The sequence below is a fragment of the Ornithodoros turicata genome, unplaced genomic scaffold (genome assembly GCF_037126465.1).
Source record: "Ornithodoros turicata isolate Travis unplaced genomic scaffold, ASM3712646v1 Chromosome24, whole genome shotgun sequence".
Classification (NCBI taxonomy): Eukaryota; Metazoa; Arthropoda; class Arachnida; order Ixodida; family Argasidae; genus Ornithodoros; species Ornithodoros turicata.
Genome location: NW_026999345.1, coordinates 647,479 through 660,403, shown reverse-complemented (window position 1 = coordinate 660,403; position 12,925 = coordinate 647,479).

The following is a 12,925-nucleotide window of genomic DNA, read 5'->3' as shown; positions in this document are numbered from 1 at the left end:
CATTTGACTGTGTCGATGACAGTTGCTAATCGCAGGCATGATGTGCAACCCATTCTGACAGTATACAAAGAACTGCCCAGTAAGTGTTGCCTTGTGGAGGGCACATTTGGCTACATGACTCCAATTGTTTATTACTCAAAATTATGACGACAGAGAAAGAAAAAAAAAGAAAAACAACAGGCGCTCACAAAAACCTAAGTTGTCAGATTTTATCTGTCTCTCTGTGTTTATGGAAATTTTCCTCCGTAGGAAAGTTAGTTTTCACGTGCGTATATCTATTCATGGGATCGCAAAGAAATAGCGTAATCGACAAGTATGGAGTCAGACTGGTCAGACTATGTATAAGCGACGGAACGCATGACCTTTGCATTTCAATTGGAAGTCAATAGATAATCTTTTGATATTCCTCATTAGAAATGCAATTAGGAAAATCATATGAAATTCTTTTGACTCTCTATGCAGGAAACTCATTAGGACCTGATTTTCTATTGAGTTTCTATAGACTCAATAAAAATACATTTGGCTCTCTATAGGTACTCATTTCGCATTTTTGTGAGGGCTGGATTTGTAGAATCCAACAGAGGGAGTAGTCTTCTTCGTTATAGCACAGGGATTGAGATCTGTAAGGAGGGGATTCCAAGTCGACCACTGGCGATAGGAGCATAAAAAAAGGGATAGGAACGTCGTGCGGTAATTTAAGCCAGGTCCTGACAGCGCTCCTAATATTGAGGTCCAATCTTCTTAAGAGGCTCTTTGTCCACCTTCCTAAAACCAGACGGTGATAAAGTCTCGGGATGAGGTAATGCCGTAGTATAACCAGTCTTTGCTGGGGTTTTGAAGGGGCTCTCTTGATCCTTTGAAGCCACTCGTCGAGATCGTGACAGGCTGGGCGGACTTTCCCAGTAGGGGAAAACATCACTCCCAGATATCTCCAGGTGTCGCTCGGACCACCCTTTGGGATTTCCTCTTGAAATATGTGGAAAGTTCTCTGTTGGACCACCTTTATCGTTTTGTCTTTACCGGATGGGCCCAAGGGGATGGTCAGGGACTTGGAGATATTGGCCTGTAAACCTCTTGCTTCAAAAAAGGCCATAGCCGAGTTGATGCGGTCCTGCAGGCCTCCAGGGGTTGAGCAAGCCAGCGTTAGATCGTCTGCATACGCCATCACATCGATCGATGTTTCGTCGACTGAAAATCGTACCCGGGAATCTACACGTTGCAAATATTCGTCCAGCACTAAGTTAAAAAGGACAGGGGAGAGCGGGTCTCCCTGCCGGACTCCTGTGGTCGGGTTGACCAGCCTCGCAGATTTCCCGATACGCAGTAAAGTAGGAACATCTGAGTATAAGTCGGTGAGGTAGTGCAGAAAGTCTTCGGATAAGTTAGCGACTCTGGAGCCGCGCAAGATGGCATCGGTTGAAACGCTGTCGAAGGCCTTTGATAGGTCAATCATAGCCATGTACATTGCGGACTTCCTCCTCCTGGCTTCTGCGATTGCTGTCGCTAGCGGTGTCACATTTTCAACACAACCGTCGATGGGAATAAATGCTCGCTGACGATGGTCGAAGTCAAGAAATGAAGCCAGCCTCTTCGCCAGTATACGATGAAGAAGTCGAATAACCACAGAGGCTATTGTAATCGGCCTAAATCTTTAGGGTTTGGTGCGTCCTTACATTTGGGAATAAATGTCGTGCGGGCGTTCCTCAGAGTAGTAGGCACCTTTCTTGTAAGGATGACAAGGTTGTAGAGGATTCTTAGCAGTACCAAGGGTACCGCCCTCAGGTTCCTTGGGGTGAAACTGTTGGGCCCCGGAGCTGAGGCCATTGGAGGCATATTGGCCTTAATGTCCTGGGTGGTGATAAGATAGAAAGGATCTATCCTCCGAGCTTTTGGGGTCGCCGCATCAGCAACTGGAGGCGGGGAAGGCCGTGTCATTATGGACTCCCAGGTGTCCAGAAACGCCCGCTCGTCCTCGACTGCAGCTTTCGCGTAACCATCGAGGATCGAGCGGGCACACTGCGGCTGCTTCCGTCGGCAGAGGGCCTGGGTCTGAATATATTGTATTTTCTTCTGCTTTCTTCTGCCGAGAGGCCGCCTAGCCGGGACTGGTCTTCTTTGGTCACCATCATTTCTGGGCGAGTTTGCTGGTGAAGGACTTTCTCGAACAAAAACATCCCGGATGTAGTCACTTAGAGCTTGGTAGACGTCACTGCCCTCTACAGCTTGCCGAGCGATATCAAATAGTCGCTCCCCTTGAAAGGCGGAGGGGCAAGGCCTAGAGGCGATCTTTCGCAGTTCCCGAAGAATGGTTTCACGCCGTGTGAATGACGCATGTGTCGGAGGTGAAGACGACTCGACATACCCTTCAAAATCTTGGGGTGCTTCTTCGTTAGTAGGGTCGAGAGGTCTGCTAGCCGGCTCACAGTCTTCTTCTTCTTCTTGCTCCAACTGCCCAAACAGAACAAAACCTCCCGGGGTGTTCCAGTGGATATCCGTTCACGGAAATTCGGATCTCCCTGGGAGACAGACATTTTTCCGACGGACGTCCCCCACATCTCCGAGTGGCCACGGTTCGGACTTCCCACATATATCCGTCGTTTGTCCTCACAGGATGTTACATGGAGATGTCTGGACATTGCACGGATCTACTTATGTACATGCACACGTTGTGTGGATATACAAACATCCGTAGAGGAGATATACATTTATCCTCAGTTTTCGTAGAAATCAGCATTTTTCTGCCGGCAATTTTTTTTAATCCCCGCCTCCGCACCCTTTAATTTCTGTTGCTCCTCTTCCTTTCTCGTACATGCCTTGACGGAGAACGAACGCAGCGTTTTAATCTGAAAAAAAAAAATATATACAAAAGCTCCGACAGGACCACCCAGTCCCAGAAGCTCATTCGAAAGGCAGTGCATTTCCTTCCAAAGAGAGAACAGATACCATGTACTGCTTGTCTCGCGAGCATCTCCATATTCCAGATACCTTCTCGCCTGTGAATCAAAATGATGGGTGAGTTGCCTAAGCCTAATTCAATTGCGCACAAATACAACAACGAAGTGAGAAATTGCTCGGTGTATTAACTCGCTATCAAGACAACGTCTGTGTTTCCTACTGCTTTTGGTTAGAGACATTCAGCTGGTACATCAAAAGTCAAACTTCGCAGTGCTACATTGCCAACAGTTTCTCTCTCTCCCGCAATAAATGATCCGTGTAACATCCCGACAGGGATCTAACTCGGACAATTCTTGAAACAGCCGAGACCGGACATCCTGTGGATACAGATGCTGGGACGTCCATGTATCAGGCTCCCGAGATGGCTTCAGATGGATCAGGCTCCCGAGATGGCTTCGAGATGGATCAGGCTCGGAGATGGACTTTGGGATCTGTTTCGGACGTCCACAGGAGAAAGTGTTCTGTCTGGGTGGCCGCATACCATTAGGGACGCAACGAGCTCTCGGTAACGTGTGTCCTTCCTATGAGATTTAATGGAGTCAAGTGATCTTTCTGGAAACATTTCGATGCGATGTTGGTAAACCTCGGGGGTTGTGGGCTCTTTCTTATAGACACTTCTGCTCTGGTTAGCCGATAATCCTCTTCGGGAGACCACCTCGGCCTCACTCTCTGGGTGTCAACGTTCCGGTTGTGCACCTCGGGATGTCTTGCTTTGGTATGTAGGCCGAGTCCAGTTTTAGAGGCGAACCGACGATCGCAAAGTGAACACGGCCACTGAAGAGTAGACTCTTGCATTGCTTGAGTAGAAGTGGTCCCCTGATTCTGCTGTTCGGTGGGGGAAGTTCCACTGGTGTCCTGACTGCTGTGAGAGGTTTGGATTACCTCTGGTAGGGCGTGCTTCTTGGTCCTAGCGTGAACTTTGAGTCCTCTTGTCGTAGCAAATTCTCGCCCGCAGGAACAGGCATAGGGGAGAGCTCGTGCTCTGGTGTTCAAATCAGGTGCCGACTGGTGCGGTGCCGGCAGGTTCTCACTAGGAGCCACAGCCTCTGGGCTGTGGCTTCCTCTTTGGCTTCTTTGAATACTTGCACCTAGTGACATATTGGACCCCCCGCGGGTTGGCAGCCCACGGGGGACCCTTGGTGGGTCAGAGCTCCGTCAGTCCCCTCAAAGAGCACCACGAGAAGGTGGAGTTGACCACTTCTGAGGGAGAGGCTATGTATTGCGCATCCACTCAGCTTGCAGCAAGGAGGGCCCTATAAGTCCGAGTCGTCAGTACGAGTCGCCAGCACCCAATTGACTGGGTTACAGCCCGTCGTAACACGGACTTGCTAATGGCCACGGGCACTTCGGACCCTTTCTTTATCCCTCAACACCTGCCTCCTAGTCACTGGATAACAGGGGGGAGCCACCCACCCCCGGCATTGGGACAAGAGTCGTCTCCTTATGTTGTCGGGCTTCCAAGTTGCTGGATGACAGGGGGAAGCCACTCGCCCCCAGCCTATGGTGAGAGGTGGAAAGAGAGTCATAGTTACTCCCGTCGTTTACCCATTGAGCAGATTAGAAAGCCTTATTATTCTTACTTCCGCCTATCACTCGTCTTTGAATGGATGTATTTCAAACATATGGTGGGCATTATACTTTGTCGTCCTTTGTGCCATTTAGCTACCGATAGCAGATTATTCTTACTTCCGCCTATCACTCGTCTTTGAATGGATTGTATTTCAAACACATGGTGGGTATTATACTTGGTCGTCCTTTGTGGCATTTAGCTTCCGAAAGCAGATTATTCTTACTTCCGCCTATCACTCGTCTTTGAATGGATTGTATTTCAAACACATGGTGAGTATTATACTTGGTCGTCCTTTGTGGCATTTAGCTATGTATGTCTGGCGCGGAGCGCCCCCACTCGCAGTACAGGACCACCGGGAGACACCCCTTGCCATCTTTCGCACACTTGATGACGCGGCAGTGCTCGCCGTACATAGCCGAGACCCTCCAACAGAGATAAACCCTGAGAGAGGCCCCAGCTGGCCGAGATACGTGCCTGGCTCCGGCCCACCACCGGCTAGCGCCCTCGCACCACACCACTCGATGGATAGCGCCGGGGGTTGCCAAAGCCCCCCGCACCCCTATGCTTTCAGGCTGGATTACAGGAGGACGTCACCCCTCCTAGCCTCCCTGAGGGCCTGTGTGGAACGGGGAAGGGGACGGAAAAACTTTCCCCTCACCCCAAAGCGGTCCCGGTGAACTTAAACCGAGCAAACGGAAACAGGGTTGTACCCCTACGGCTGCTGCTACAAGAGGCCGCCACACCTCCCGGTATTCGTGTCTTGCAGGCTAGGTTCCGGCCCCCATGAAGCTGGGTTACAATCACACGCCACGGAAGTTAACCACAGGAACTGTGCCCGAACACCGGGTACCACCAGGGATTGCCGCCGTTGGCGACGTGAAAGGACACCAGTGATGAACACCAAAAGAAGCCATCACGTTTCCCATCTCCCGGCAGGGAGATGCTGCGAAGCACGTTGGCCTGACGGCCTATGAAAGGTTCCACCCCCTATCCGACTTCAGGTCAGTGTGGAAAAAGCAAACCAGAAATGGGTAGCACAAGGATATACCCCGTACCCCTCAGCCTCCAAATGTGCTGGATTACAGGAGGGTAGCAATACCTCCCGGCCTCATCCGAGGGCCCCAAAGAGACCTCGACCAACCTTTCCCAGGTTTGCGGATAAATCCGTAGGCACCGTTACAGGAGGCTGCCACAACATCGGACGAACCGAGACCTCCCAATACTTGTGTTACGCAGGCTAGGTCCCGGCTCCCAGGAAGCTAGTCGCTCATGCGCCAGAAAAACCTCAATCACTCTCTCACTCCCAGGAAGCTGGGTTACGACCACGCGCCACTGAAGTTAGCCAAAGGGACTTTGCCCGGGCGCCGAGTACCATTGGGGAATAGCCACTCTGGTAAAAACTCTACCACGGCCTTTCGTCATCCTGGAGGCTTCGCCAGTATGGGTCAACCCTTAGGGTGCGCAGCATCATGGGGCAGCTACTTCCCACTACAAAATTCGCCTCCCAGAGCCCCTTTAGCCGGCCAGGGCGTAATGCCTCTGTGCGTTGCCCAGGTCCTACCACGAGGAGGTGGGGTTGGTTGGCCAGGACAGTCCGTTTCCGAAGCTCACCCAGAGCTCTGCCCTATAACGAGCCCTCGGACTCCTCCGAGGACCCAGGACCCACAGATTCTACTTCAAACACATGATGGGTATTATATCTGGTCGTCCTTTGTGCAATTTGGCTACCGAAAGCAGATTATTCTTACTGCTGCGTATCACTCGTCTTTGAATGGATTCTACTTCAAACACATGGTGGGTATTATACTTGGTCGTTCTTTGTGGCATTTAGCTACCGAAAGTATATTATTCTTACTTCCGCCTATCACTCGTCTTTGAATGAATTCTACTTCAAACACATGGTGGGTATTATACTTGATCGTCCTTTGTGGCATTTAGCTTTTTTTTTTAATCAATGCCACTCTTCACGGAAGAGGAACCGAAAAACCGGTGAAAGCACCCTTCCGCCCCACCCGTCTAACGCTCTCTCACAAATCTTACAACCCTCGTCGTCCTGTTAAATACGTGGAAACACCTCACTCCCCCTTGAAGACACCGTACTGTTGCTAGTTTAAAGTCTTGCTTTGCTATACCAAGGAGGAGGAGGTCCTTCGCCGACGCTTTTGACCAAACGCCCCTATAATTCAAGGTAAGGGACGTCACTTGTGGTTCCAACGATCGCAGGCCCCGAACCACCTCAAGAAGGTCACTACGCGAATAGTCTCTTACTTTGCTTTGGTGACATAGATCCAACTCAATCCCACTTCCCACTACCTGGGCGTCCACAATAACCGAATTCTCGCATCGGTATGCGACGAGGTCGGGGACAAACATAGTGCCATCATGTACACGCAGATGGGGCTCCACTCTCACATCCCAGTGCAACTTCTCTAAGCAGGTCGCTACAAACTTCACCAAGTTGTTGTGCCGCCGAATCCTGGCCGAATACTTCCGATGGCAAGTTTGCAACACATGAGAGAGTGTCTCATTCGCAGAAAAACCAGCTCTACAAAGAGTGGTTGTATTTTGTCCTCTCTTCGTACGTGGTAGCGTGGGAAGGGCGTTGATACACAATTTAGCTATATCAACAAATTGCCTACCAGGCAAGAGACGAGTGCCCTCTGACATAAAGGATTGGGCCATGGGAACTTTCCTGCAATCCCTCAACGGAGCACCATCATTGCAGCGGTGTAACAAGTCGGCCCAAAACTTCTGGATCTTCCTCTTGGTATCCAGCGTACTGCCCTTGTAACGCATACAACGCTCGGCATGCTTCAGTGCATCCTTCATCATGGGCAGGGCGACCATCTTCGCAATGGTGTCCGACGTTGAGAGCTCCAAACCAGAAAACCGCTCCATTTTCAGGTAGGGGATGTTCGTCCGAAATGAGGGAATACCCATTCGACCCTCACCTATCTGAGCATAAAAATATCCTAAGGGGACATCATGCGGTAGCTTGATGGATTGTCTTACAGATGCCCAGATCAACCGATCCAGCTTATCCAAAAGCGCCGCAGACCAGGGTCCCAGCACAAGACGGCGGTACAAGCGAGGCATAAGGTAGAACCTCAGAACCACTAAACGCTGCTGAGGCACAGGGGAGCCTTCTTCACACGCTCAAGGAGAATCTTTAGTTTGGCTTCCAGCGATGTCCTCTTCAAGCCCAATGGAGAGTATGTGATGCCTAGGTACCTCCAAATGTCAGTTGGGTTTGGCCGGGAGAATCTCATTGCCGATCTTGAACCCTCTGTCGAGGTATTTCACCTTGCCGTCCCGCGGAGAGGAAGCCAGGGAAATAGCAAAGGACTTCTTCACATTAATAACCAGGCCCCGGTCACTAAGGAAGAGCATGGCCCGGTTCAGTCGCTCTTGTAATCTTGCGGGCGTAGTAGCAAAGATCAACAAGTCATCGGCAAAGGCCGCACTGTCCACCACGAAGTCACCACTTCTGAATGCTGTGTCACCAGAAGCACCACTCAAAAACTAATCTAAAACAGAGTTGAAGAGTATGGGCGATAGAGAATCTCCTTGACGCACACCACGCGTCGGCCTAACCAAGCGGGTACAGCCCTGGAAGGTCAACACCGTCGAACCCTCAGCATATAGCAGTTTGAGGTACTGAATGAAATCGTCCGAAAGCCCTTTCCTCAAAGCAGCGTTGCATATAGCTTGAAAGGCGACACTATCAAAGGCCTTTTGCAAATCAAGGCTCGCCATGTTCAAGTCACGACATTTCTTCTTGGCTTCATGCAGGACTGTTTCCAGAAGCAGAACGTTTTCTGCACAGCCGTCGGCTGGCCTAAATGCTCGTTGGCGAAAGTCAAACTCAATCTTTGATGAGATACGTCGACCTAAAATCTCGTGGTACAGACACAATAAGGCAGGTGCAATCGTAATTGGGCGAAAGTCACTGAAGGCTTGGGCTCCAGGTTTTTTGGGAATGAAGATAGTTCCTGCCCCGGTCACGCACGTCAGGGGCTTCCTCAGAAGCAACAGCAGGTTCAGAACCATCTTCAGTACCGGAAAGGGAGTCTTCATCAAGTCCTTAGGCATCAGCCCATCCGGTCCAGGCACACTCAGTCCATTGAGCCGGGCCTCATGCAACTCCTGTGAAGTAACAGGGCCCTTAATGTCCAAACCTCCCACCGGAGCCTCCAAGTCCTCCTCGAGGGGTGGTGCTGGAGCTGTAAACACTCCTTCCCAATCTGACAGGAAACAATCCCTATCTGCCACATCCGCCACACATGGCCCACCCAAGACCTGACGGGCACAATCCGCCTGCCTTCGTCGAAAGAGGGACTGCATCTTTGCATATTCAATTTTCTTTCTCCGGCGTCGACTGAACGGCGCTTGTTGATGGGCACACGACTCTCTGCCAGTCCTGGAGCCCGGAGGGCTATCCTGAAAGAACACCGCTCGTATGTAATCATTCCAGGGACTGCCGAAGTCATGTCCGAGTAGAGCTATATAGGCAATATCCCACAAACGGTCGCCTTGATGAGTAGAAGGTGGACTCTTCTCAAGAGCCACCCGGATTGTTGCCAGCAGATCCTCTTTAGACGAGGAGGGAGTTGGAATCACTGAAGATCCCGATACAGCATCTTGAGGGACATCATCACCACCGGTCACTCCATCGTAACCGTTGCTAGGCCCAGCCTCCTGATCCTCAGTTACGAGCTCAGCTTCTTCCTCAAGCATCTCTTGCACCAGGCTTCTGTAAGCAGCCTGCTTCCGAAGTGACTTAATCCTGTCCAATGTATTTTCAGGGAAGAGTTTCAACAATTATCGATTGATAAAACGTACGCCCAGATGTCGCAAGCGGACCTCCTGCCTTGCAAACCGTCTTTCCTCTTCAACAGACCATCTCGGCCTTGCCCTCTCCTCTGTACCTCCAGATTCACAACCTCAGGGTGGGCTCTTCTACGATGCACTCCCAGCCCCGTATTGGTAGTAAAGGCCCTGGAACAATTGACGCATCGAAACATTTGAAGTGCCATCCCCTCGGGAGCTGAAGCCATTGGGGGATTCATATCCTCACGACTACTTGTCGGTTCTTGACTATCCACCGGCACCTGTAGCACAGGTTGCAAACTCAGCTGAACTTGCCGCACCAGCTCCACTTGTTCTGGTTGTGAATTCTGCTGTTCAACTTCAGCGGGTCGAACATCACCCGAATGAGCAATATGCACACTGAGACCACGTCTTGTGGTAAACTCTCGACGACACGAGCACTGGAACATCGTAACAAGAAGGGCGGGTTTATGCTGAGAGCGGGGGCGACTCGCCACCGCTTGCACAAGAACTGTTCAGCCCAACGCTCAGCCAATTTTCCCTCGCACCCGAGGCTAACAATGTCACGAGGTCAAGGGGGTGTGTGCCGCAGAGCCCCGTTAGAAACCCACCCGAGGGTGGGTCCCAGCCCCTACCACGTGGAGGTGGGGTTGCGGCAGCACGAGCACGGTTCCTCTGAACGCAAACGCCACTCGGAAGGAGGGACACACGAACAGGATCGCCGAGCCCTAGCTAGCCCACAGCTAGCAGAAATAGCAATAGCAGAAAGCAGATTATTCTTACTTCCGCCTATCACTCGTCTTTGAATGGATTCTACAAGGTAAATATAAATGGTAGCGAAGGCGGGAAAAAATACGAAATCTGTGTTAGCAACCCTGCGCCCTTCATGATACACATGCGAGCGTGGTTGTTGAGGGGCAAACTACGAAGGTAAACAAAAATAATTTAATTGGAGGCGCGAATAGTGCGTGTACTAATGCAATGTGCATGTTTTTAATATAGCAATTCGCTCGGTCTGCCAGTAATACGTAAGATTATAGACAGTGCCGAGTACGCTTCCGGTTCCTGTCCCTCCATGTTGTTAGCTACGAGTTTGCCGTACGTTGACTGCGCACTCTGACTATACTCTGACTATTCATAGCCGTTTTCTTCTTCATCGTCGTCTTTTCAATTTGAAACCACCAAGCCTCGGAGGAATGCCACATTTTAGTACAGTAGCCATGTATTGCTTTATTTGACTGTCAAGAATGTGGACAGTACTGACTTTGGAGCTGTCGGTTCCTCTTACTGCCTTTGCGACGTTTGTGGGTTCGTGTGAGGAAGCCTTCAAAGCCAACGTCAAGACATTCCTCACCTCCCAAGGGGTCAGGTCCAAGCTGTGTGAAGTGTTGGAGACACTTGTGCCAAAGACATTGAGTTTGTGTTCTTCATCGGTGTATGATGATCTATTTCACTTTTTTCTCAGGGTACGACTGTTCTGGTTTGCACGACAAAGGAATGGGAAAGTACGAAGTAGTACGTTACGTGTGAAGGCACTGCAGCAGGCAGCGAGACTAAGTTCGTATCTGCACGTTGTTGTGATGTAACCAGAAGTTTTCTTTGCACGCAAAAGGATATGCATGGTTCTGTTGTCTGTCCAGTGCTTTACAGTTGTAACCTAGATTACACATGATCGCTTGTAGTTCTTTCATTCCTGTGTAGCATACGATTTGTCAAAGTGCACTTTTGCACATAGCTCCTTACTGTGTTATTTGTATTTGACAGCCATGCAGAATTCAGTAGTCTGTGCCTATTATTTATATGTCTAGTGTGTGTACACCTGTGTACATAGATACCTAGAATACATTTTCTATTTTGAATCTTCAGCAGTTCGCCTATTCTTTGATACGTATTAAGTGTATACCAGTGTACATAGATCCCTAGCAGGTAATTTTATAGTTTCAATCCTGCGCTGAGTTGTGTGCACACCCGCAAGTATATAGGCGCAGTTATGTGCAGGGTTAAGCACCTTCTGCAGCTTGAAAATCTACACCACATGGCAAAATGTGCACAAAATAGCAGAAGCACAGAACATTGTCGATGCTTTGACATGCCTTTAACACAAAAATGATGTTGTAATCAAAGTAGAAGTAGTCATCAGCAGGGTGCGTACACACTGAACAAGGTTGTCATTGCTGGAAGCTGATATTATTGTGGCTGTTTTGCAAGAAGTATCACAGACTTCTAAACTGAGCTAATGGACTTGTGCCTTCTTATTCCCCCATAGCATTCGTTACAATGCCAAAAACTGAGGGCAGACATAGCACCACACAATATGCAAATATCATATAATCTTCAAGTGCAAATGTGTTCGCTTCCACCTTCTTTGTACGAGAGATATGTGGAAAGATTCAGAGGTGCATGAGGACAGCTATAGCAGCATGCATTGGACATTAAGGTCCTGGGCCCCACCTGTGTTTGCTAGAATTTGTACATTATCCTTTCGTGCTTATTCAGTACATGAACTGTCATACTGGTTATTTTGCACACTATTCTGTCGTAGGTATTTATGATGAAGGATGGAAGTCACTGAAAAGTCACTGTGTTCCAGCCTCAGAACATCAATTGTCTCATGTGGGTATTTATGCTGTTTACAACGGGAATTTACCTGTGATAAAAGAAAGCAAGCCCCCATCTTGTTTCCTGTGTCCCTTGTTGCACGCATGTCGCTTGTGTTGATTCTTCTCTGTTTACAAATTGTTTATGAGTTTTTGCTCTTGGATTTGCTTTCAACGGCGATTGTGATGTTCCGCGGCTCGACATCGCGATGAAAGGAACGCGCAGCGCGAGCGCCCTGCCCGCGCTATACGTAATGGTGACGTACCAGGTGACGTCATTATGACGGAATTTGTAGTTTGCCCCGCAACGGATGGATGGCGCTGACGGTCTTTATCATGGCCGCCCTTGAAGACGTGGTGGCCAATGCAAGCTTCGCTACCATTTATGTTTACCTTGGATTCTACTTCAAACACATGGTGGGTATTATACTTGGTCGTCCTTTGTGGCATTTAGCTATGTGAATTCTTTATTGTGCCTAAGAGGGTAGGCAACACCCATAAAACGGAAGCTAACCTGCGCAACTGCGCTCACAAAAGAAGGACTATACCCTAGGGCAGTCCGCAAGAGAACCCTGCGCAAATAGCGCTAACAACTAACTGGAAGGCCTAGGACCCTAAGGTGGCCACCAGCATACTTCACGTTGCGCGATTAAATACGCGCCAAATCCTCGATGGGCCCTCTAATGCCCGCACCGCCACTGTTCGCAGGTCAGACTTGGTCAGGCCCAAGGAAAGAATGTCCCGCGCCGATCTCCGCTCCCAAATGTCTCTGAAGTTGATGGTGATTGACGATATCAAGGGAGGTCCTGGACGCTCTTGCCGAGCAAAACTGATGATCTCTGGAGTAGAGTAGTAGTCTACCTTGTCCTGGTGGGCCAGATGAAGAGTCCGGCCTCCCACCACCTGAACATCCAGGATTGCAGAATCTAGGCCACGCCTGCAGACGATGTCCGGCTTACGGGCCCCTAATGGA